Source organism: Rattus norvegicus, chromosome 19 (assembly GCF_021556685.1).
Source record: "Rattus norvegicus strain SHRSP/BbbUtx chromosome 19, alternate assembly SHRSP_T2T, whole genome shotgun sequence".
Lineage (NCBI taxonomy): Eukaryota > Metazoa > Chordata > Mammalia > Rodentia > Muridae > Rattus > Rattus norvegicus.
In genome coordinates this window covers 1,290,144-1,314,342 of record NC_141552.1, presented here as the reverse complement: position 1 = coordinate 1,314,342, position 24,199 = coordinate 1,290,144, and the positions used below count along the sequence as shown (strand labels likewise).

General features: G+C 41.7%; 1 long non-coding RNA gene across 2 annotated transcripts in view; it reads right to left on the bottom strand.

Annotated features, from left to right (window-relative positions):
• Nucleotides 1-24,199, bottom strand: part of LOC147998771 (uncharacterized) — a 47,206-nt gene that overhangs the window by 8,242 nt on the left and 14,765 nt on the right. The window contains exon 5 of one of the 2 annotated variants that reach the window (XR_015643510.1): nt 2,832-3,007. This is a non-coding gene — a long non-coding RNA (uncharacterized LOC147998771). Of the gene's footprint in view, nt 1-2,831; nt 3,008-21,148; nt 23,349-24,199 lie in introns of those variants that run through there. The other variant, XR_015643509.1, reaches the window with a different exon arrangement.

Below are 24,199 nucleotides of genomic sequence, written 5' to 3'. Positions count from 1 at the left end.
CTAGCAGCCCCTGGGTGACACCCTCCATAGCAAATGGGTGTCTATAGTCCATTTGTGCTGTGAACTAGAGTACAGGTCTGTAGGTGGAATGGCGGTCTACAGGTCTCTGTCTGTCTTCCTCCTCCAGGGCTGCTCTGCCTGGATTTGATTCGATTTTTATGAGTCCTAGGCATCAGACAGCTTTCACCAAGCTAGGATGAAAAGACTGCCATCTGGTCGGCCCTAACTGATAGAAGAACAACACCAACAAGGTGCTTCTTTACCCGTTGCCAGGGCATCTAAATACATATTTCTATACTCCTAGATTAGTACATCACTAAACTACATCACAGCTTTTTCTTGTAATAGATGGCAATTATCACAGAAACTCACAACTGGAAACATGCAGAAAGCAAAAGACACAGCTCTAGATAGGATGTCTTCATTAAAGCTCTTCCTTTGTGGCTCTGAGATCCCTGTGGGAGTGTAGGTAGAAGAACAGTATGAGCCAGAGGTGCTGGGTAACTCCAAGGGACAGTGTCAGTGGGGATGAAGCACAGGTGTACTCACAAAACCAGAAAAAGATCCCAGATCAGAGAAAGGGAAATGGACACAGAGTCCAACCTCTGTCCAAGAAGCTCTTTGCCCAGAGCAGGCCACATGCTGAGAAACAGTTGGCCACCACAAAATGGACAACGTGTTTTGAGTTGTTTGGGGAGATTCTGTGTGTGTGTGTGTGTGTGTGTGTGTGTGTGTGTGTGTGTGTGTGTGTGTGTGTGTGTGTAGGTTTTTTTGGTGTTTTGCTTTTGTTTTTGATAAAAAGAATGTGATGTTTTATAGAGGAGGAGGGAAGAAAATTTGGGAGTAGGTGGAGAGGGGAAAGAATATGACCAAAATATTTGTATGAAAAACATTTTAAATATAACTAACAGTATGTACTTTGTAGATCCTCGAGGTTTAAATGAGAGCAGGTAAATGGAGTGCCTATGACAGGGTGTGGCTCAGAGTTAATGGTGATTTGCAAAGGACACGATCATCTTTGAGGATAGTAGTGCAATTCCAGCTACTAGGCTATTCCTACATTGTATTTTTATATGGTTTTATTTATTTTCTTTGACTTATGAATTCTTTCTTGTTTTTATTTGGATGCAAATTATCAGATTTCATTATCATATTCTCATTCATGCTTTGCTTTCATTGCTCCTTTTCCAGTACTCACTCTGCCTCCCTGACCTGTACCTCTCCTTTTCTTAGCAGACTCATCCCTCTTCCATGTCAGATGTATTCTGCTACCTTCGCTTCCCCCTCCCCTTCCTTAAGACTTCATTTTCTCCTTTCATCCTAACCTTTCTGTTTCAGAACCTATACCCACCCCTCAATCTTTATTCAGTATGAAAATTAAAATCTGAGATTCACATATTCATATGAGGTGTTTGTCTCTCTGGGTCTAGGTTATTTCACTTAATGTAATAATTTCCATATCTATTTTTCTGAAAATTCATGATTTCATTTTTCTTTATGGCTGAATAAAATTACATTGTGTGTATGGACTACATTTTCTTTGTCCATTCATTCATTGATAGACATCTAAGCTGGCTCCATTTTCTTGCTACTAAGAACAGAGTCTCAGTAAATGTGGATGTGAACATATATGATTTAATTTTAATTATTTTTTGGTATGAAAAATATACATACATGTATATGTATGTGTATATATATATGCATGTTTTGCCCTTCTGTTTTTCTTACTGTTTTTCTTATATGTACTGCCCAGAACCCACCAAATGGATTTTCTCACCCTACAATAATCCTCTTAAATTCTACAGACTTCTCCTTTCATGACACAAATACCCTTCTGGCTTCAGACCAAACAAAAACTAATTGTCCCCTTGTTTGTCTGCATGTGAGTTTGTTTTTCCAGATAAAACATTTGAGACCCTGTTTCCTTGTCCCTTGGCATTTTTTTTAACAAGCGGCAATGTTTGAGCTAGCCACAAAAATAGGGTTTCTTAAAGCAAAGAAGTAAGAGTGTGAGAAGCAAGTGGCTCTGTTTAGAAGCATGGTTCTTAATTTCAATGAAGCAGTGGCTGAAAGAGTGTGATAAATAGAAGAACATATAAAGTTGGAGGCCAGAAAAGGCAGCATCTTAATTAATCCTGCTTCTACCTCCCACGAGTTATGTGACTCTGGGGATGTTTCTAAACCAGAGCAAAATCAACCTTTGTTATTTCTCTCCCAAGAATGAATTTGTTGTGATTTATGGGCATCGTTTCATAAGATGCCCCACAAAATGATATTAGCAATTCTGTGAGAGTCACCCTGTCTTTTGGGCTGATAAAAATCAAGGGGATGATTTTGAGGGGAGAAAAGGTATTCAACATTCATATTCAGCCCAGATCCCATCCTATGGGGTTGGGCTGCTCCCTTCAAGCCTGGGACTTCATGCCTTAGTTAGTCTTTTCTGGAAATGACCTCAAAGACATACCTAATGAACTTACTCAATCTAATCAATTGACAAGAAATACCCATCACACCATACCATTCTTACTGCTCATTTGTCCCTTCTACCAGATGCCTGAACAACAACACTTCTTGTTTATCAACAATAGCAATAAGCACTATTTGTCAAATGCCTAATATGAGTAAGTGAGTATGCCAAACTTGTGTGTGACTTTAAGTCTCATTAAGGCCCTTTGCAACAGATTCTATCATGATCCCCAGTCAATGGCTGAGAAAGTGTGGGCTCTGAAAGGTTGTATGGCTTCTTAATAAGGATTTTTCAGGGATTCAAAATACTGGTGTATTAGTTAGAATCCTCTAAGGAACTGAGCTGATAGAGTAAAACTACTCACACACATGGTGGGGGATGTCAGAGGGATGTCTCCCGTGGGAAAGGCTCAGGATCTAGTAGGTCTTCAGTCCATTCTTAGTTTGGATGCTGGCTTCCCAGGGATGTCCTAGTCAGCTGCCAGTTTTCAGTCTCTGTTAGAATCCCAAAGAAGTAGGTTCCAACACAGTGAAGGATTGCCTCAGGAGAGATGAATTTGCCAGTTAAAGGAAAGACAATCAGACAGACACAACAAGCTTCCTTCTATGTCCTTGTATGTGGGCCAAATTTAAGGTGAATCTTCTGACCTCAGATGGTCCAAATTTAGAGTAGGTCTCCCACTTCAAATAATCCAACCAAGAAAAATCCCTCACAGATTCACTTAGTTCCTTGAGTTTTAGTTACTTCCAAATGTAGTTGACTACCAAGATTAGTCTTCACATGTAGTTTTTCATGGCTTGACTGCTTAACACAACTTAGCTCTGAGCAAGACTTGCCTGAGTCATTCCTTCTCTTCCTAGGCTCTCAGACATATCCTCCATTGTTTTATAAAACTTTCCTCATCCACTAGTCTAGCTTCCTGTTTAGGCTTTAGAGTAGGTCTTTGACAAGAAGAACTATGGAATTATGGGCAATTTTGAGACATTGAATGTTAGCTGAATAATAGTGTCTTTTCTCTGTCAAAAGGAACATGAGAATAATGTTCTCAGTTGTCCTCCACAAGCCCTGCTGGTCTTGGATGGAACATGCCTTCCTCTGGAGCCATTTGGAAACATAAATGAGATCCTGTTGATTATGTTCTAAATCCAGACTCCAAGCTGACCTGCCTCTAAGATCTCCCATTCATATCCCCATTTTCTTTAAGACTCAAATTTCAAAAAGCTGTTATCCTATTTAAGGAATTAACATGTTCCTTCTTGAAGCAGTCTGAGTACCAATAAAGACATGCAGTGTGCCAAAAGATGGGAGGGATTCAAAGAGAGTTTCATTTTGAAGATGCAGTGTCGGGGAGTGCAGGCAAAGCTCACTAATTGGATAGGACAGTCTAGGAATTTGTAACAGCAGAGCTTCATACCTCTTATACCAACCTTTCTGAAGCAAGGAAGCTAACAAAAGCTAAAAGGAGACAGAAAAAGGAGCCTGTCAAGGATATTCCACCCAAAAGGCATTCTAAGAAAGAGTTGATTATGAGAGATGAGTGCTAACCATGCACTGATGATACTGATTACTTCAGAAACAAAATCAACCAAGGCTATTCTGACACAGTACCTGTATGTCTGTGACCCTTCACTAAATTATGAAGTGTGCCAATTAAGCATGTTATGAAGTGGAAATTTCTGGTTTCTTTGAATACACAGTTGTGTCTTATGATGTTTTTCTGAAAACTGTCTTAAGAGAGGATGTGTTTGCTGAAGCAGACACATGGGAGTATGCTTTGCTGAGAACAGATATGTGGCGTTTTTCTGGAAGCTTCCTGGAAAAAGAGCATGTGACAGTTTGCTAGAGCAGACACTTGAGAGAATATATGATGTTTGTAAAGGGTATATATAATCCAACAGACAGTGGACGATGCTGTGTTGTATTGGTTCACCATGCTAATCTTTGATGGTCTTCACTGGGCATTGCTGACACTGGTCTTCACTGATGAAACTGTACAGTATTGGTTTGCCTTGCCACTCTTTGCTGATCATCGTTAGTCATGACTTCATAGAGAGAAACTCACCAAAAAAAAAAAAAAAAAAAAAAAAACTTCTGGTGATATTCCAGTGGCTTCATGCCACTTCCTGGCATACTGACAGAATCTCTCATTCAAACTGCCGTTGCTGATTCATAAACGGTGTTTGTGAGTGGATCAAGCTACTACTGCTGATTTGTGTGAACTGAACTGCTGAAATCCTGACAGCACAGATTGGATTTACCCCAGAGAACTATTCCCAAAAAGGTCCACACCCTCCTTTGCTCTATTAACCTTTCCTTTCCACTATCTCTAATGGATGGTGGGCTAGAAGGAAAGTTAAAACATTAAATACATGTATTAAGGTAGGTTTTGGAAAATATAAACCTATCGTGTTACTCTAACTGTGGATCCAAAGAAATCTAAGCTTTTATTTCCCCTACTTTGCCATCCCTGTTTTTCAGTATCAATGAAATGGGTGATTTAAATATATTCTTTGACCCTTGTGTAAAATCTTCTTGTAGTCCCCTATTGGCCGAACCAGTTTGAAGGCAGCAAGAAAAGAACCCAGTGATGGTGTCTGTGTAGATTTGTGTCTGCTACACAGAGAAGATCAGAAAGGACAGAGAGCAGGGCTCCAATGCATGTAAGGCCTGTATCATTTCTACTGAACCCTTCTTTACAACAGGAAGCTAAACATGTGAGTAGGCTGGCTCCCCACCCAATAGGAAATTTCTAGGAGCAACCACCCTCTTTGTCCCTCTGGGAATCTCTCACCAGTCACCTCTGCCTGGGGATGGAGCAGCCACATAGCTATTCTAGGCACAGGCCGTTGCATCCCCAGGAGAAACTTTGAGCATCATGAGGTTCAGCCAGTGACTTGATTCTCTAAGCCGAGTACTTTATCATTGCTGCCAGAGAACTCATCTGAGACTGAAGTACAACAGAGCTATTTCAGGTGAAAAAGGACAGCTGAGGGAGAGACAGTGCTCACAGGTAGATGCCTAGTCATAACAGTTATCCACATATCTTCCCCCAGCAACACCAGATAAACACACACACACACACACACACACACACACACAGAGAGAGAGAGAGAGAGAGAGAGAGAGAGAGAGAGAGAGAGAGAGAGCAAGCACATTTCAGCATCGCAGCTTAAAGACAGAGCGGGAAATAGTTAAAAGGATCTAGAATAGTGGTTTTCAACCTCCCTAATCCTGCGAATCTTTAATAAAGTTCCTCATGTTGTGCTGAACCCCCAGACATAAAATTATTTTCATTGCTACGTTGTAACTGTAATTTTGCTGCTTTTATGAATCATGATGTAAATATCTATGTTTTCTGATGGCCTTAGATGACTTCTCTAAGTTGTTTGATTTTCCCAAAAGGGGTCATGAGAAATTCTAGTCTAGAGCAACCTGATGATTCTAGAAGACTTTTGTCAGAGAGAATGTACTTCCTGCTAGGGCTTCAGTGAGGGAATGTGGGCCTTGGGTTCCAGGCTCAGGGATTTGAACTCTCCAAGGCAAGATTTTCTGAGGTCTGAAATTGGAGCCTATGTGAGCCCAGGGATTTTGATACTTCATGGCTTGCCAGCATTTTAGAAGTCATCTGGAACGTCTGCCCACAAGTATCCATGGGAGCCATCTTCCGACCCTCCTCATCCACCTCAAAGCCCCAGCAGGAAGAATGGTATTTATAGACCCCTGCCAGAAGGGTGTGCTGCTCATCACTCTTTTTGCTCAGCAGCCTTTCAGATCCCCTTCCCCAGAGCCTTGGAGTTCCTAGAGATGTCAAAGGCTCCCTTAGAGACAAATTCCCTGCCAATGCCACAGTCTAGAGAAGGCCAGTTCTCTTTTGTACAGAAGAGATGCAGACCTTGGATATTTTAAAATAAATATCTTTTCACTTAAGGATTGATACCTGAAAAAACAAAAGCTTTCATTTAAACCCTTTTTTCTGCAATAAAGTCAGATGGCAGGAAATCTTAAACCTGGGCTGAGTTGCTTTGCTCTGAGTCTCTTGGTAATTCTGTCAGGAAGAGGATTTTAATGGAGTCCCGGTGGTCCACATCACACCTCCGCCTCCATAAGGAACAAGTTGCTGAACACCTAAACATTCTCGGAGGGGTTCCTTTTGGTAAATCCAGAATGGTGGCATACCTCTTTTATCCTTGATTCCCTGCTTGACTGCATGTATTACAAGTCCACTGTAGATTGGTAAATTGCTATTTGGTTTTTTTCTGGCTGTGGCCTCAGGGAGCCCCGGGACTATTTCTGGAGTTACTCAACATACTACAGAGTCTGTATTCTTACTGATCTTAGACCTCATCCTAACTCCATCAGGAACTTAGTCTATCAGGTTTTTATTACATTTATTTGTGTTAATGTAAATATATATATGTATATATATATATATATATCTTCCATTCTTTGTAAGAAATGAGAGAGACTATGAGCAAATATACATGTGTATACATGTGCCTATGTGTACCCCAATGTACATGACTCCTGTAGGAAAAGCTGCTTCATCTCATTTCCTTAACCATTTGTCACACTACAAACATATCCAGATTATCATCTGAGAGATATGCTAATTTTCTCATCCCCTGTTTACTCCTCATGAATTGCCTAGGGGAAAGGAATGAGACCCCAATGGATAGAGAGGATTTCAAGAGTTTCCCAATTCTGTTTCAAGAGCTCTGCTCTGTCCTCCCCAGTATTTCTACACTGTCTTCTAAAGTTCTTTCCAGTCTTTAAATCTACAGAATTCATTCCTGTCCTCCAGACCTTGGTTTAAAGGGATCCTGTGGTGATTTGAATGAAAATGTCCCCCATTGGCTCATTTTTAAACCTTTGATCCCAGTAGATCAAAGGGGTGTAGCCTTGTTGGAGGAGGTGTGTCAGTGGGGCTGGTTTTGAAGTTTCAAAAAACTCATACCATTGCTAGTGTCCCTCTTGCCCTCATGCTTACAGAGCAAGATGTAAGCTCTCAGTCCAATACCATACCTGATGAACGGCTGTCAAGCTCCCTGACATGATGGTCATAGACTCTAAACCTCTGAAACTATAAGCCCCAAATAAATGCTTTCTTCCATAAGTTGTTCTGGTCATAGTGGTTTATCACAGCAATAGAAAAATACCAAAGATAGCTCCTGAGATTCTAATGGTTTTCCCTCACATCTTCCATGAAAAGGCTAAGACCTGAAGCTTCACTCCATCCTCAGTCACATCTGCTTGGGGTCCTGATGACTGTAGTTACCACCAACCCATTGAATCGTATTTCTGTTGGTCTTTGATCATTTCTCCCACCAGACTGCCTATGAGAGGAACCACACTATCGCCTACTCTGGGGTTATAGCAGAGGGTGAGCTTGCCAAAGCAATAGTGCCTTGGCTTGTGTTGTGAGAAACAGACAGACAGACCTAAGAGGCATCCTTTCATTCTTCACAATAACAGCAAGCTTTAGAAATGGCACTGCCCTGTCATTCCCAGCTTCCCTAGGGAGATACCACCCTCATCTGTCTGAGAACTTCACCTCTGACCTTCCAGTACATCTGCAGGGTGGTCTGGAATATGGATCACTGCTATTAACCCAGCCTTGGGCTTCGATGTTTTTGATTCTGTGTTAAAAATCCTTGTTGGTTTCAGTAAGAAAATAAGACATCATCCCAGGCCTGTGAAAGCTGTGTTTGTTTCTCCTAAGTCTCTGTCTTGATTGATAAGGCAGAGGGAGCTTCCAACATGGCACAGTGCCCCAAGAGAACTGCTGCTTTCTGTTTGCACACACAGCACACTCACAAAAACACACCCACATTCCATGATGAGGAATTCAGAGTCAGAAATACTTAAGTTCTAACACTGCTTCAGTCAGTTGCCAAGGTTTGTGTGTATGTGTGTGTGTGTGTGTGTGTGTGTGTCTGTGTGTGTGCATGTGTGTGTGAGTGTGTGTATGTCTGTGTATGTGCATGTGTGTGTGTGTGATGGAACAGATCTTCTACTTTATATGATCCATATTCTCCTCTATACAAAGAGAGAATGCCTTGTGTGACTTGATTTTCCCTACAAGCCAACAGGGAAAGCATGGCAATAGGTTTGATTTTATATGCCACTCATTAATGTGTTTCTTATTCTCTGCATACAAATCTTTCTTTGCTCCCCACCAGCTCTCCAGAGAAGGAGATCCATAGGATAGATGGAATGTAAAGAACATCCCTATGCTGCCCCAGAATTGTGGTTCTATCCTTCTCTGCTTCCATCATGCTCTCCATGCCTCAGTTTCCTTAACTTTCCAATGGGGCTCACATTCATGCCTACCTCAGAGGGTTACTATGAGAAGTAAATCAGAAAAGAACCCAGAACTTAGTACAAAGCCTAGATATGAAAGCTTATTTATTGTCCATGGGCATCTCTCCAGAGGATGGAAACGTACAGCCTTTTGATGTGTTTCCCACAGATCCAGGGGAAATATGACCTAGAGTTGTGATGTTACTTGGGTCTGATGACCATAAGGAAGCTCCCGGGAAGGAGCATGTTGCCACAGATTTGAGCAGATTCTTTTGATTCCAGCTGTGGAATAAAGCCATGGCCATTGCCTGCCAATGAGTCTCTTGATGTCTTATACCTCTGAAGCCTTACTGTCAGGTAGGGTTTTTTTTCCAACTCCACTGTTGTAGGAAACATTATCCCACCCGACTTCAGTGTACCTGCCTTAGATTTCAATGGCATCCCTCTCCCTGGAGTGATGATCCCCACAGTCTAAATACAGTGCCCCTCCCTCCACTTATCCATGTTGTTTCTTTCCCTTCCCATAGTTTCAGTTATCAAAATCAGTAATTACATAAATTTCATGCAAAAAGAGTCTATGAATTTTATATTGCATGCTGTTCTAATTAGCATAATGAAAGCTAGGACTGGAGCTCAGTGGTACTCCACATGCATAGCTTAGAGTTATATCTCCAACATTTCAGAAGAGAAGAAAGAATGATGGGAGAAACTAAGGGATGCTTGCTCAGTCAGATGATGAAATCATACTCCACCATAAGTTATCCTTCTGTCCTGTGTGTGTAATAGTTGCATTGGTTCTCCTTCCCAAAGTGCATATGCTCAGGTAACTCTTAACAATAGCACCAAAGCTTAAGGATAGAGATTCGTGGCAATCCAGATGCACTCAAGAGACATTGGAAAGTACTTCTTTCAATTGTGAGAAGCTAAAAGTTTTTAGGTTAATCAGAGACAAAACTGCACAGAGCTCCACAGAACGTGTGTGTGTGTGTGTGTGTGTGTGTGTGTGTGTGTGTGTGTGTGTGTGTGTGTGATGTGGGGTTTAGTACTATACATGGATTTAGGTATCCACTGGAGGGGTCTTAAAATACATCTCCTATGGATGAAAAAATTGCCAAACTATGTACAACTTCTAGTCCCTCCCCCACCTTCTTCTGTAGCTCCACTCTAATAGGGACCTCTACACTCAGGTCGCCTTGGTAGGCTCTATTCAATTATAACTGTAACTACATTTGACAGAATGGACACCTTAAGAACATCAGCTTTCACCCTGCAGGTGCTTGGTAGAAGACAGGATTGCCCTCAGCCAGGTGTTAGAAGGCTGACATCATTCTCCCTGACTTCTATTCACCCTCAATGGGCCATATTTAATTCAAGATGCTAGAGCTGGCACCATTGCCAGATACATTTCCATGATGATTAAACATTAAACACACTAGTATTTCAAAGTATTTGAAATAACTCAGAACTAATGAAGGACTAATTGCTTCACTCTGTGTATTCAAATAGTGATGTTATTTTTTAAAAATGCATTCTTATGTCAACTGTTGCATCAATTAATTGCAAATTTTCCAACAGTTAGTCGTAGTGTGATTAAAGCATATGAAAATAATCTTTTAATTAGCTTTCATTTTGAAACAAATAGACAATTAAGCCAAAGAAGTAAGTGTGAAAATTCCATTGGTCTGCTTTGTTTGTTCGGGGAAGACACTTGTTTAAATAATGGCCATATCATTGGAAATTAGTTCCTTGGTATGTCTATTGGCTGTGGAAGTAACTTCATCTCTTGCCTTTCTTGGTACTTCTATTTTCTACAAGCACATATCGTTACTGATCTTCCCTGCCCCCCAAAAGCCTAAAATACATAACCAAATGAATAGCAGCCTTTCTCAATAATGTCTTTTTGAATGGAGCTATTCAAAGTACCAGCCAATTTTTATTAAAACTATCATAGTACACAATTCTGGTGTTTAAAAATAGAGAAATCTCTGGGGATGCTGACTGCTTAATCCACATACAATCCCACCCTATGAAGGAATAGAGTTAGAAAGGGGATTTGAGATGTTTTCTCAGGTACACGTTTGAGTGGGCCCCAACCTCTTTCCCGGCTTAAATTTTGTACCCTTAGGTGCCACACTTGCCTTGCTCCAAAGTGGTTTTACTATGCAGATCATTGCATAGGATACCTACTCTGTATTTAGAGCTATTCTAAACCCCATTAAACATGAAAAGGGGATAGTGAACCCATTTACTCTAAACTTTCTTATACTGCAAACAAGGAGACTGGAGTCTCAGGAAGAAAAGGATGAGCCCCCTTCTACTCAGTCAGGAGCCTTGGTGGGTAATACCTTGGTAAGTAATACATGTGGGAGATCACTAGGCTCTACAGAGGGAGCACTCATCAGGAGCACTCCTTGTCCCTGTCTATTCTGAGCCCATGGCTTATTTCCTTAAACATAAAAAATTTCATAGCTCACTATAAATCTTAAAAATCATGTTGTAAACTGTGAACATAGGGATTGATATGGGACAATCATGTGACCTGTAGCATCACTTAATAAGTACCACATGCCCAGCAGTTAAACAGACGCCTTGTCTGCATTCTGTCATCTGATCTGTGTGTTAGATTCTGCAGACTTCATTCTCTAGGTAAAGGCTAAGCATACTTAGGTTCACACATATACTTGCACTACCAAATTGAGACATTCAAGCTCTAAGTGATTATGCTGGAGAAAATGGAGCTCAAACTTGGAAACATGTCTGGAGTTAACAGAATTTTTAGGTTTAGCCCTAAACACTTTAAATTCATCATCTAAAACCCCTCAGCATCCTTCACAAACTCCATAGTGCCTGGTGGGAACACCAGTGACAAGAATAATTCTGTAATCTCATCGTGATGGAAACCACATACAAGATTTGGGGGGAAAATCAATTTCCATTAGAACTGTTTGTTCAGTTGCATGGAGATGGTTGCGGGCCTGAGTTGTGACATGTAACAGAACTGTAGAATGTAAGGGCTCTGGAAGTCTCAGATACTGTATCCAACCTCCCTGTCACCGCTGCCACACGTGGTACAGCCGTGTTAGGCATGCATTTCATCAGAAAATGTTTTCACTATAGTGAACTGGAATCTTCTCCCCGATGACCTGGAGTCACAGGGACACACAGTACCCCTAGGCCAGGCTTCATGTGACCTCTTCTCTAAAGAAAATGCCCCCCCCCGTCCTCAACAACCCTTTCTAGGACCTCTGGAACTTTATAGACATGGGATTATTATGTACTGGCTAGTTTTGTGTGTCAGCTTGACACAGCTAGAGTTATCACAGAGAAAGTAGCTTCCCTTGAGAAAATGCCTGCTGTAAGGCATTTTCTCAATTAGTGATCAAGGAGGGAGGGCCTCTTGTGGGTGGATCTATAAGGAAGCAAGCCAGTAAGTAACATCCCTCCATGGCCTCTGCCTCAGCTCCTGCTTCCTGACCTGCTTGAGTTCCAATCCTGACTTCCTTTGGTGATGAACAGCAACTTGGAAGTGTAAGCTGAATAAACCCTTTCCTTGCTTCTGGTTATGATGTTCATGCAGGAATAGAAACCCTGAGTAAGACAGATTATATCGATACTACCACATGACTAGCCTCAAAAATGTCAGCTAAACTCTAAAGCCTTCAGTTTCCTCTTCTATAAACTAAAATCATTTGCACTTGCTTATGTGCCCTTGTTATTTTAAGTCCCTATGTAGGTAAGTATGGAACAAATGCTTTCTTCTCTTCATCACTGTGATTTTTCTAGAGGATCCTAAAGCTATGTAAAAAGGAAGATGAAGGAGGATATTGCAGGCCTATCTAAAAGGAAAAGAGCTCAGATAAAGTCAGGTCCACTTCCCTAAGGGGGAGAGAGGTATAAACAAATATACAGAATGGAGGCCCAATGGGATCTCTCCAGACTTAACTCTCCTGCAGTTTTGTTGAAATATCATTTAGGCTCTCCTAAGTCATCCACTAGAATGGGTTATCACAAATCACTGTGTGACTTGGCAGAACTCAGGGAAATGTGATCTCAAGTCATAAACTTTTAAGGGGGAGGTATTTGCAGTGTCACATTCATTTATACCATCCCATCTCATTCCTTTAGCCACAGAGACATTCAAAGCTCCCAGTGGGGAGCATTGGCCACAGAAGGGGGACAGCACTGAGTTAGGTGACTCCCAGCCATTCCTCTCTGTAAAAGTGAGAGTAGGTCTTTGCTGCAGACAATGGTGACTTACAAAGAATGGGCCCCTCCTCAGAGCCATGTTAAAATACACAGGGCCTTTAAGAGGTCTAAACACAAAGAGAAAACTTGAAAGAGTCAAGGACTCTTCTTTTTGGAACCAGGTATTGGTGACCTGATCTAGATGGAGGCAGACAGTATCTACTTCATCCTCCCCCTACCCTAGTTCCTCATTCTAGCTGCTAACATTAAAAAAATTCTAACTTTCCCAACTTGCAAGCAGCAAAATCCAGGCCAGTGTAGCAGAAATATCTTTAAAAACCCAGCAGGGATCAGTAAAAGGTTGGCCCTGGGTTAAAGAGAAGACTGGATACCAGTGACCTAAATTTCAAACCTGACAAGTATCCAGGTCAACTGACTTTTTGACCTTTCACTTTCACTGCACAGACACTATCACCTACTCTCTGATGGAGATTTTTACCCAGTTCAGGTCCAGGCCTCTCTTGCCTAACTCCTGGACATGCATCTTGATACACTAACATCAGCTCAGTTTTAACTCACATTTTTCTATAGTCCCTATTGGTTTGACCCTATTGGCTGTGCCTTCCCCCTTACCATCTCTGTTTCAATACTCTCCCATCCACTTCACGTCATCTTTAGCATAACTGGCTAATTTAAGAGAAGTGGTTGAAATTTTATTATAAAAGCAATTGGAATCCTTGAAAGAATGAATGAGACGTGCAGACAAGGAGATGAGTTGGAGTGTTTATACTGTGATTATCGAGGGTGATGGTTGCTGAAGTGGAGGATACAGATTGTTAGAGATCTGCAGTGGCTAATCTAGAGTTCTGTTCTTTGTATGGCAAGCTCTAAATGCAAATTAGTCAAGTAAATGAAAAATATCCTAAAGCCCTTAGAAAGAGCAGATCTAGATATAAAAATGCCTGAGTCGTGAGCACATCATGGTCAGAGAGGCAGAAAACAAGGAAAGGTCTCAAATATAAAATGTGGACAGCATGACAAATGCCACTGGAACCATAGATAACAAGGAGATGTGTGGAAAATGGTTGCAGAGAGCTATTTGGTGACTGTCACAGTCTAAATATAAAGTGGTCCCTCACAGACGCCTGTGCTGAAGGACTAGCCTCCAGCTGGTGACATTGTTTGAGAAGGAAGGGGATAGCCAGGACACCTTAGGAGGTTGTGGCCTAGCTCTCTGGGGAGTAGGTCACTGAAAGCACATCCTTGGGGTTAATGTCTTGCTCTGACCTTTTCCTATCATGCTCTGCTCTCTGGCTACAGGGCTTGGGGGGAGGGGACTTTCCCTTCTGCTGTGATGGTCTGACTCACCATACACAGACTCTGCAACATCGGAGCCCAAACAACCATGAACTGAAGTCTTTGAAACCAAAATCCACAGTAAATCTTTTTCTCCCTTATTTAACCACACACACAGGTATATTGTCAAAGTAGAGAAAAAAATCTAACTAACAAGGTGATCTCAAAAAGTTCAGAAGGCAACTAATTACACTTGGGAGCCCCTGAGTAAGGGTATGAGATCAGGAGGTTTAGACTCTAGAGACAGATTTTAAAAAGAAGAGAGGTAGCATGGTCACTAAAGGTAAATATGCCTGCCACCTTGCGGTTAAGGTTGAGGTTTTCCTTAATTTTTTTTTAAAGATGGTAGTCATCTCTATGTTGGTGAGACTTTGTGTGTAGAAGATGGTGTGTGAGTGTGTTCCGAGTGAGGGATCAATAAGAGTGTCTCACTGGACCTGGTGTGAACCATCTTCCCCCTGACAAATTGAATGAGCCCCTAGATCCACTCATCTCTGCCCCAGTCAGAGCTAGAGTGCTAGAGTCAGTGCGTTCTGCCATGCCCAGATTTTAACATAGGTGCTGGGGATCCTCACTCAAATCTCAGGACCACGTAGCAAGCACGTCACCCACTCAGCCATTTCCCAGGCCCATGTTGGTTAGAGTAATCTTTTCAAAAAGCGGGGGTCCAATTTTTAAAGTGACTAATTAATCAGAAAGTATATCTTTTTATTTGTATATTAACTCATCCATTTCACAAAAACATTGGAATGTGGCAGACAGACTGATACTATCAACAAGTGGGTAAAAGCACCCATGATGACTGCTAAACAAACAAACAAACAAACAAACAAAAAAACCTCTTTCTCAGATCTCAAGCTGGAAGGAGTGTTAAAAGTGTTTACTACTGAACTGAGTTCCAAAGCATAGAAAGCATTTAGCTACTGCAAATATTTTCAAAGGCTGGAGACAGTGTAGAAACATACAAGGAGTCTTTTAAGTGTTGTGGCTACCATCTCCAATTACAGCCACTGCTCCGTCCCCTGCCTGATCCTCATTCTCTTTGAGAAAGACAATGTTGGTCCTCCTGATACAGTTTCTTCTCAGCTGCTCTAGGTAAACACAGCTAGAGAGTGCTATCTTCTAATCTCTGACCTCACCTACCAGATTAACTCTCAGAGTTGCCACTCCATTTCCAGGATATAGGTTGACTAACATGTTCAAACATGAGGAGAACACCTGCCCTTCCTTCTTGCATCCTGGGAACAGCGATTTAAAACAGATGCAGAGAGTACTACTATTTAAAAATGGTAATGAGAGGACTTGAGATGCTTCCAGAGCTGCCCAGGGTTCCAGTTAGGGTATTGCCCCCCAATCCTACCAACAAAATGGATCTACATGGAGTGTCTTTTGCCTGCTTGGTGTCTGACCTCAACATTGACTAGTCATCTTGCTCTGAGAGCACCGTCTTCACATGTGTGACCAGTGGGACTCTGACTGTCTGGTTGACTGCTTTTTTTCACCAGGGAGATTTTATTAATTTCATTTCACTCCCACATCTTCAAGTTCCTCTTAAGAATGGCTGTCTGATATTGGGGTTGTTGTCTGATATTTTCTCAATGTGGAAGAAATGCTGTAGTAAACTATTCCTAGCTACTACTGTATTTCCATAAAGAGAGTGCAAGTTCTTTGAGGAAAGAGGCAATATACCGATTATATCTGAAAACTGTGCTCTGTCCTGAACTGAGTAACAGTGTTGTAGTCAAAGTCAATGAAGATATCTGAAAAAGTGATCCCATAATACTACATCACCCAGGTACCATCTAAGCTTCTTCAACTCCATCCTTTAATGCCCACACAACGACAAAATTGCCTGCTTATGCATTTTTAAGAACCTCTGCCCATTGCTTTACCCACAACAAGCTAAGAAGATTGCAGAAAAAATAATTATAGGTTAAATAGAAAGAGAGTAATCGAGGGATGGAGCCTGAATGGAATGAGATGACTTGGACCAGAATCAAAAGCCATGATGAGAAGAGGGACTGGGGGATGCGTGCTGGCTCGTTCTACTCTTAAACCACTCCTTCACAGAATCCACAAGAGAATACCCACAACCCATCTGCAGTCTTCTCTACAACAGGGGATGTATCTGTATTGTTTCTGCCTGTGGTGGTTAATATCGATTGTCAACTTGCTGGGACCTAGAATTACCTTAGAGACAAACGTTTGGGCATGTCTGTGGGGGTAGTTTCTATTTGAGTTGATTAAAGTTGAAAGACTCACCCTAAATATAAGCAGTTCCATTCTATAGGCCCACTAAACAAAACCGGGAGAATGTGAGCTGAGTACCAACATGCGTCTCTCTCTGCTTCTTGACAGTGGATGCAATGTGACCAGCCACCTTGAGATCCTGGAACCATGGCTCTCCTGCTAGGATGGACTGTACCATTAAACTGTAAGCCAAAACAACCTCCTCTTTTCCTTTTCCCCTCTTTCCCCTTTTTGTCCTCTTTCTCCCCTCCCTCCCTCCCTCCCTCCCTCCCTCCCTCCCTCCCTTCCTTAAGTTGTTTTTGTCAAGCATTTTGTCCAGCAATGAGAAAAACAGCTAGTGCATTTCCTTTGCTGTTGCTTTCACCCCTTCCCCAGAGCCCTTGTATTGAACCTGCTCGGCCTTGCTTTTGCTTACTAGGTTGCTCACCATTGTCTCCCTGGTGTGAGCTCATCATCTAAGACTGTCCTGGCTGGCAGTCCTTCTCTGCCTTTTCTCACTCCAGAAGACTCAGCTTCTCATATACTCCACAATAGGCTCTAAACGGACCCTATAGCTGAAAACTGCCTCGCTAAGTTCTGCTGAAGGAACAGAAAAGTGGAGGGGAGATAAAGGGTAAGTCTAGGATTATAACAGCGATTCACCTATAAAGCCACAATTACAAAGATTCATAGGCATCAGAGACTGGTGCAGGGTACTAAGCCTGTTTATGAGCCAGTATATCAGCCACAACCCTTTGTTTTGTTAATGTTGCCTGGGAACTAATGTCATTAACTTAGAAATATGATCTTATCGCAAGCAGAACCAAGTTGCTAGAACTTCTTTATCCAGACTTTGTTTGTCTTGGGAAGACATTTCATTCAACAGTATTTGCTGAGAGCCTTTTCGCTGTGATGAGTTCTAACCTTAGTACAGCACTCAGCAACACAGAACAAAATCAATCCTTTTTAGAATGCACACTCTGGATAGGGTGTCTCAATACTAATGAAAAGCTACATACGTAACTCCCAAGCTATACCTCAAATAAACTCCATCACTCTGTACACGGGCATAATGTGAGAAACTGATCCAGTCTGAAGATCAGACAAAGACCCGAGGAGGAAAATCACATCTGAAGTCTGACAAGTAATTTGATGTTGAATAGCTGAAGGGAGGGTGCAAGTAAGGTCGGGTGTGTAAAGGCTCTGTGGTAGAAGAGAGAGAGCCTTGGGAGTCTGGACGACTGGAAGGAAATCCATAGTTGCAACAAAGAATGGGATGTGGATGACAGTGGACAAGGTCAAACCAAGCACATACTGTGGTGAGGATTTAAGCTGGAGTAACAGTACACATTCTTAGACATGGGCTTTAAAACGTTTAAATCTTGATGCTGTGCGGTGACTGGGTTATGGATTCCTTTGCCAAGAAGGGAGGCAAAAAGACTGAACTGTGGGTTATTGCTAAGGCCCCAAGGTGAGGAAGTTGGACTGCAATAGATATTGTGTGACTTTTTCTGGAAGGATGTTTGTTCATCCCAGGTAAGCTGCTAATAGCAGAGCAAAGAAACAATTCTGCTCCAGTGTGTTTATTGAGTTCACTAATGAAAATGTGAAATGCCTACTTACAGACACACATGTGACAAAGCCACAAGGTGGAAAATGCCCCCTGTGTGGTAAAGACAAGAACTGAATCCTGGAGTTCTCCAATGAACTTGAAGGCAGTTCCACCAAAGAGTTTCCTCCCCAAGAAAATAATTATTTTATAAACTTGAGAAAGACCTTGTGACTCTTATAGCTTTCTGAGCTTCCTGAACCTCTTTAGTTTCAGGGACTAACTGAGTCTTTCAAGTTTGCTCAGCTTCCTGAGTTTGAGCCCTCCTTCTTCACAAGGGAATGTTTCAACTCAAAGGAAATGGCTGCAGTGAAGAGGAACCACAGGAACATTTCTAGAAGGTAAATCAGTAGATGTTGGCAATGGGTTGTATAAGGCAGGTATCTTAGTTGGGCTTTCTGTTCCTGCACAAAACACCATGACCAAGAAGCAAGTTGGAGAGTAAAAGGTTTATTCAGCTTACACTTCCACATTACTGTTCATCACCAAAGGAAGTCAGGACTGGAACTTAGACATGGTCAGAACCTGGAGACAGAAGCTTATGCAGAGGCCTTGGAGGGATGCTGCTTATTGGTTTGCTTCCCCTGGCTTGCTCCGATTGCTTTCTTGTAGAACCCAAGACCACCAGTCTAGGGATGGCCCCACCCACAATGAGCCCTCCCTCACTGATCACTAATTGAGAAATTGAATGCCTTACAGCTGGATCTCATGGAGGTATTTCCTCAAGGGAGGCTCCTTTCTCTGTGATAACTCCAGCTTGTGTCAGGTTGACACACAAAACCAGCCAGTACAGCAGGAGACAGAGACCAAAGCATCAGAATTGTCCTTAGTGTCCGCCCAGTGTTGACCTGTGCAAGATACTTTGAATCGAAGCAAAACAGCTTCATAAAGCTAGATTTGATCAAAATGCAGGATTATGGCAGGCTGCTCATTTGAATGAAAAGGTGTACCTTTGCCATCCTTTCTAGAATTTCCCATAGTGTAACAGACCGTGCTTTACATCTTTAGACATATTTTCTCTTTAGCTCTGTTCTGGATTCTGTTTGATGCCAAGTGATTCTAACATTAGTCCATAGAGGAAGAAGGATTGGCTATCCTGTGACATGGAAATCAGAAATAACAGTATCAGGACACATACACCAGTTCCAACTTTGCAATGAACTTGCTATGTAACCTCGGGCATTTTCCTTCCCTCTCTGTACTTTCAAATCTATTTTGGGCTTGTTGAACAAAAAAATTGGTAAAGCAATGTCCCAGCACTGAAATCTTCACACACATAACCCCATCTAAACACAGGAAGAACACCCCACAGTTGTGGGTAATTTACCTTCTGCTTACCCCATATCCAGTACCATATTTTAAATCAGAAACTCCTCTCAAACAAAATGCAATAAAATTCGCTGACAATTTTGCTCTAATGAAAAATGTTTTAAGCAACAGCAACGCTTTTGGCAAAATGAAGCATCAAGATGTGTTCCAAACCTACAGACCCCCAGTGTGCAGCCACTGGAACATGGCTGTTTGTTCCCAACAAAATTAGCTGTGTTAACCTGCAGGTTCAGACTCCGTGGATGGTTTTTCTGAGTAGTGCTAATTTATATCTCAGACTTCCCTGGTGCCACACACCTGATTGCTTTGTCAGCCACATCCTGGAAAGGAACATCTGCTCAGAGTGTCTCAAAGCTACTTCCAGGAATACATTCGAACTCTATACACAGAACTGCAGGTTAAATGCACCTGATCTTTCATGCCTGCTTCCAGGATCTTGGTTCACTGCACGGACACTGACCAGAGTGAACCACCTGTTCTGCCTGACTCCATTTCTCTCAGTTCATCATTGCATGTTCTGCTTCAGCTTCAAGAATTCAGAAGGCTTGTGCTTCCACCACACTGATTTCAATGCCTCTACATTCCAGATGACTTCTCAAACCCTAGGCATGGTGTTCTAGAATCTTCAGAAATCATCTCCAGGTCACATTGCCAGCCTTACCTATGTAGAGTTAGACCACACACCCTCCCTCTGAGATGTATTGGTTGTTTCTCCCTCGCAGTATAGCACCTGCCTCCACACTGGCTTATTTTTACAGAGATTATTCCCTTTAGGGGGGCTTTCTCCTTATCTTTCTGCATAATGAACACCTACTCGCTTGTTCAACAAATGTTTGAGCACCTACCATAAGGCATCATATCCTCAATGATCGCTGAGACAAGTGGGAAAGACATATAAATGAACTTTGAGGCTACAGAAAGATGTGTGCTGTGGTACAGATTCAAAGGAAGATTGGAAGATTTTCTTTAAAAAAAGAATCATGTCCATCCCTGATTTGAACCTTAAGAGAGGAAGGGAGTGAGGCATGAAAGAAAATGGAGAAGACAGAAGTATGAGGGAGAGAATGAATGTGGTAATAAAAAGTAAACTAGCTATAGTATGCATGCCATATACCATGCATGTTGGAAAGTAAGAGTAGAGGATATAGAAGTTGGCACTGACCTAGTTTTATAAATGAGCTATATGACCCATAAGAAGTTTTTGCATTCCTCTGAGGGCAAGGGGATGATTCTATAGACTTCCATAGAAGAGTGATGTGGGAAAACATGCCTCTTAGTTTGCTAGCCTGGGCTACAGGAAAACGAACAAGGTTGGTAGGCAAAAGTGCTAGTCATGCTTCTTTATTTTTTTGTAGATTAATTGCTTTCAGACAGGGTGTTTCTATGTAGCCATTGCTGTCCTGGAACTCACTGTGTAGACCAGACTGACCTTGAACTCTTAGAGATCTGCCCGCCTTGTTTCTGGAATGTTGGGATTAAAAATGTTACACCCAACTGGTCATGGATGCTTAGAACATGACTTGAGAGAAGGAAGAAAAGAAAGGAGGAGAAGAAAGGGAGAGAAGGGAGTGATTTCCTGTTTTGTAATTCCCTGAATTCATTCCCAATAAGAAGAACAGATTCATCTCACTAGCCCAGGTCTCCCCAGGAAAACTGGTACAAGTCGGATTCTAGTATGATAGCTTTATTAATAACATTAGAGAATATTATCTAATTTTGCAAATATGGGTGCAGAGACATTAGTAGAGCCTTTCACTAATGGGAGCAGTTTCATAGGAAGCATCCTATTCAGTTGTCCCTGCAGCCCCACCAAGGCAAGATGGTGAATGCAATCATCGGCTCAGGCAATGTCCTCTGCATCCTGAAAGTATATAGTCCCCCAAGCCTAACCACTGGCTTTAGTCTTATCCAAGGGAAACTGCATTAGAATTAGAAAATAAAAATGTATTCCCTTTAGTCATGCTTCCTGTTTCCTGAGGTTACACGCTGATATCTGGAACAACTTGTTAAAATATCCGTCACATTTTTAATGTGCAATCTTCCCCACAGCCTCACTCGTTTGAACTTGTTGTTCCCAGCAGGTGGTGCTATTTGGGAAGATTGAAGAACCTTTAGGAGGTGGAGTCTCACTAAAGGAAATGGCTCCCTGGGGGCAGACCTGAAAGCTTTATATCCTGTAGCCCTATACCACTTCCTGTTCAATCTCTGATTCTGAAGTGAGAGGCAATGTAAACAGCCTTCTGCTTCTGCTGCTCTCTCTTCTGCTGACATGACTTCTGCCCCGTGATGGCCTGGATCCCCCTGGAGCTATAAATAAAACTAAACTCTTTCTCCCTTAAGTTGATTTTGCAGGGGTAGTTTATTGAAAGAAAGTAGCTGAAACAATATTCTTCTCATTGAGATGATTATGATAGCAGAAGGTTCATGATATTTTGTTGTTGTTGTTATTGTTGTTGTTTTATATTAGCTCCTTATTCTGCCCTGTAAGAAGGTAGTTATTCCAAGGTACTCTAAAAATAATGGGAGCATTTTAAAGGCCTTGAAGAAAACAAAAACAAAAGTTTGAGGTCTTCTATTACATACTGTTTTAAGGTTCTGCACAAGACATACTGGATCAAAGCAAGTAGATTATATTGGGACAGCATCATTCCATAAACTCACACCAGTTCATTGGAAATTGCTACTAAAAAAATATACTGGGAAAAGTCCTGGGCCATATGTGTGCTGAGAGAAAATATGCTGGGATCCATTAGTAAAGTCTGTCTTGCAGGAAAAGGGAAATCACAGCCTTCTTGCAGGAGTATGCTGGAAAATATTTAACATTTTAGAAAATATCTAAAAATGAATAGCCCTGACTTGAGGCAATGGCCAATTTTCATGGTGAAAATGTTCTCACTGTGGCCAATTTCAAGGCACTAACATGGCATGTCTAAAAGAAGAGATAGATACAATTGGAAGATGTAGATACAATCAGCTCTGTAGCCTATTTGCCATGTAGCAGTCAGTGGGAGTCATGTAAAGTACGTGGCTTAGCACTCCATTCATAGGCTCTCTACCTCCTCCCCTTACGTAAATGTCCTTGGGATAGTCTTTGGGCTGGAAAAATCATGTTTTTCTTTCTTGCATTAAGTATGATTTATTGTTCAATCCTCATTTACAAAGCTCTAGCACAGAACATGGGCTCCTTGTCTACAAGAACAGTGGTGTAGAAACATGAACATTGAAACATGAACATCAAAGCATGAACAATGACATTGAGTCTGTGGCCAGAAGAAGGGACCTCTTCTAGATGCAAAGCTATTGAAGTCAATTCCATTAAAAGGGACTGGCGACCAGGCTGATGGATGCCTAATTGCCATTTGCCTTTTACCCGTGGATGCCACAGAGACAAATGCTTGTTAGACAACTGGAGCTCATTATCCAGTGACCAAAATTGATTTGCCATGCTCTTTCTTGGCTGAGCAAGACAGCTTTCTGAAGCACACCAAATTCTGATAGTCACTAAAGGTAGTGAGTCATAAACCCTAGAAAGGCTTACATATCAACAGCTGGTCTGGTCATTGTCTTCATGTACACATTACTTATGCCTTAATTCTTTGGTGTCATATAAGCCTCACTAGTTATATTTGGGACCCTTTAGAAAACACAGGAAGTTTACTGCATGCTAGGGTTTGAGGACCTGAGAGTCAATATGGAATTAGAACCAGCACCAAAATGTACATTCATGAAGGCTCCAAGGAATGCTTATACAAGACCTCAGCATAAGGATGCACAGTCTGTGCACTGTCCAACTCCAGGAAGCAGTGTTTTACGTGAGCAGACACTCCTGCATCTATGTGCCCAGGCAATGGAGCAAGATGGGAAGCAAATGGCCTGCAACCAAGAAAAAATGTTGAAAGCAGTATAGGCAGACCTACTGTGGCCAACACCATTGCTATAGAAAGAACCTTCTAAAATTGCTTTGAACTAGACTTAGCATTGTAGAGATGGGGAAACTGAGACCTAAAAAAAAAGGAAAAAAAAAAAGGAAATCCTCTCTGGGAAGTGAGGGGAAGGTTGTTGCCTGACGAGAAGCAGCCCTCACAACTTAAGCCTAGCAGTGCTTGTAAACTCAGAGAAGTAGGCGCAAGGGTGCGAAGCCAGCAACAAGATTGGAAATGAGTCTGGAGTCCAGAAATAGCATAGAGAGAAGAACATTTCCCGAGCACAGTAAAGGTAAGACGAGCAGATGCCAGCTAGTCTATAACTATGAGGCAGAATATTTAGAGGGTTTATCAGCACATATTAACCCTTTTCATCTTCATAATAGCCACGAGTGGTAGAAATTCTCTTCCTTATGTTCAATGTCGAAGAGCTGAATGTAACTTCTCCAATTCACCATAACTAGGGGCAATTTGAAGCTAGTCATTCCCAAGTTGGGATATTACGCCCTTGCTACTTAACGTCCTCGGACCATGCAGCATCAGTGCCATCTCAGAGCTAGTTAGAAGACTCAGATTCTCTGGCTCTACCAAAAGCTGTCCAAAACAGAACCTACATTTTAGCACTTGTCTCATAAGCACTCAGTTTCATTGTCACTGTTCTAGAAAGGCCCTTACTAAGCATTCTTCACTATTTTGTTTCCTCTAGCATTAAATCCTTATGACTTTTCTCTAGTAGGATTTGGATGTGTTATTCTGCCATTCCTAGCTGATATTAATTTTGAATTTAAAAAGAAAGAATGG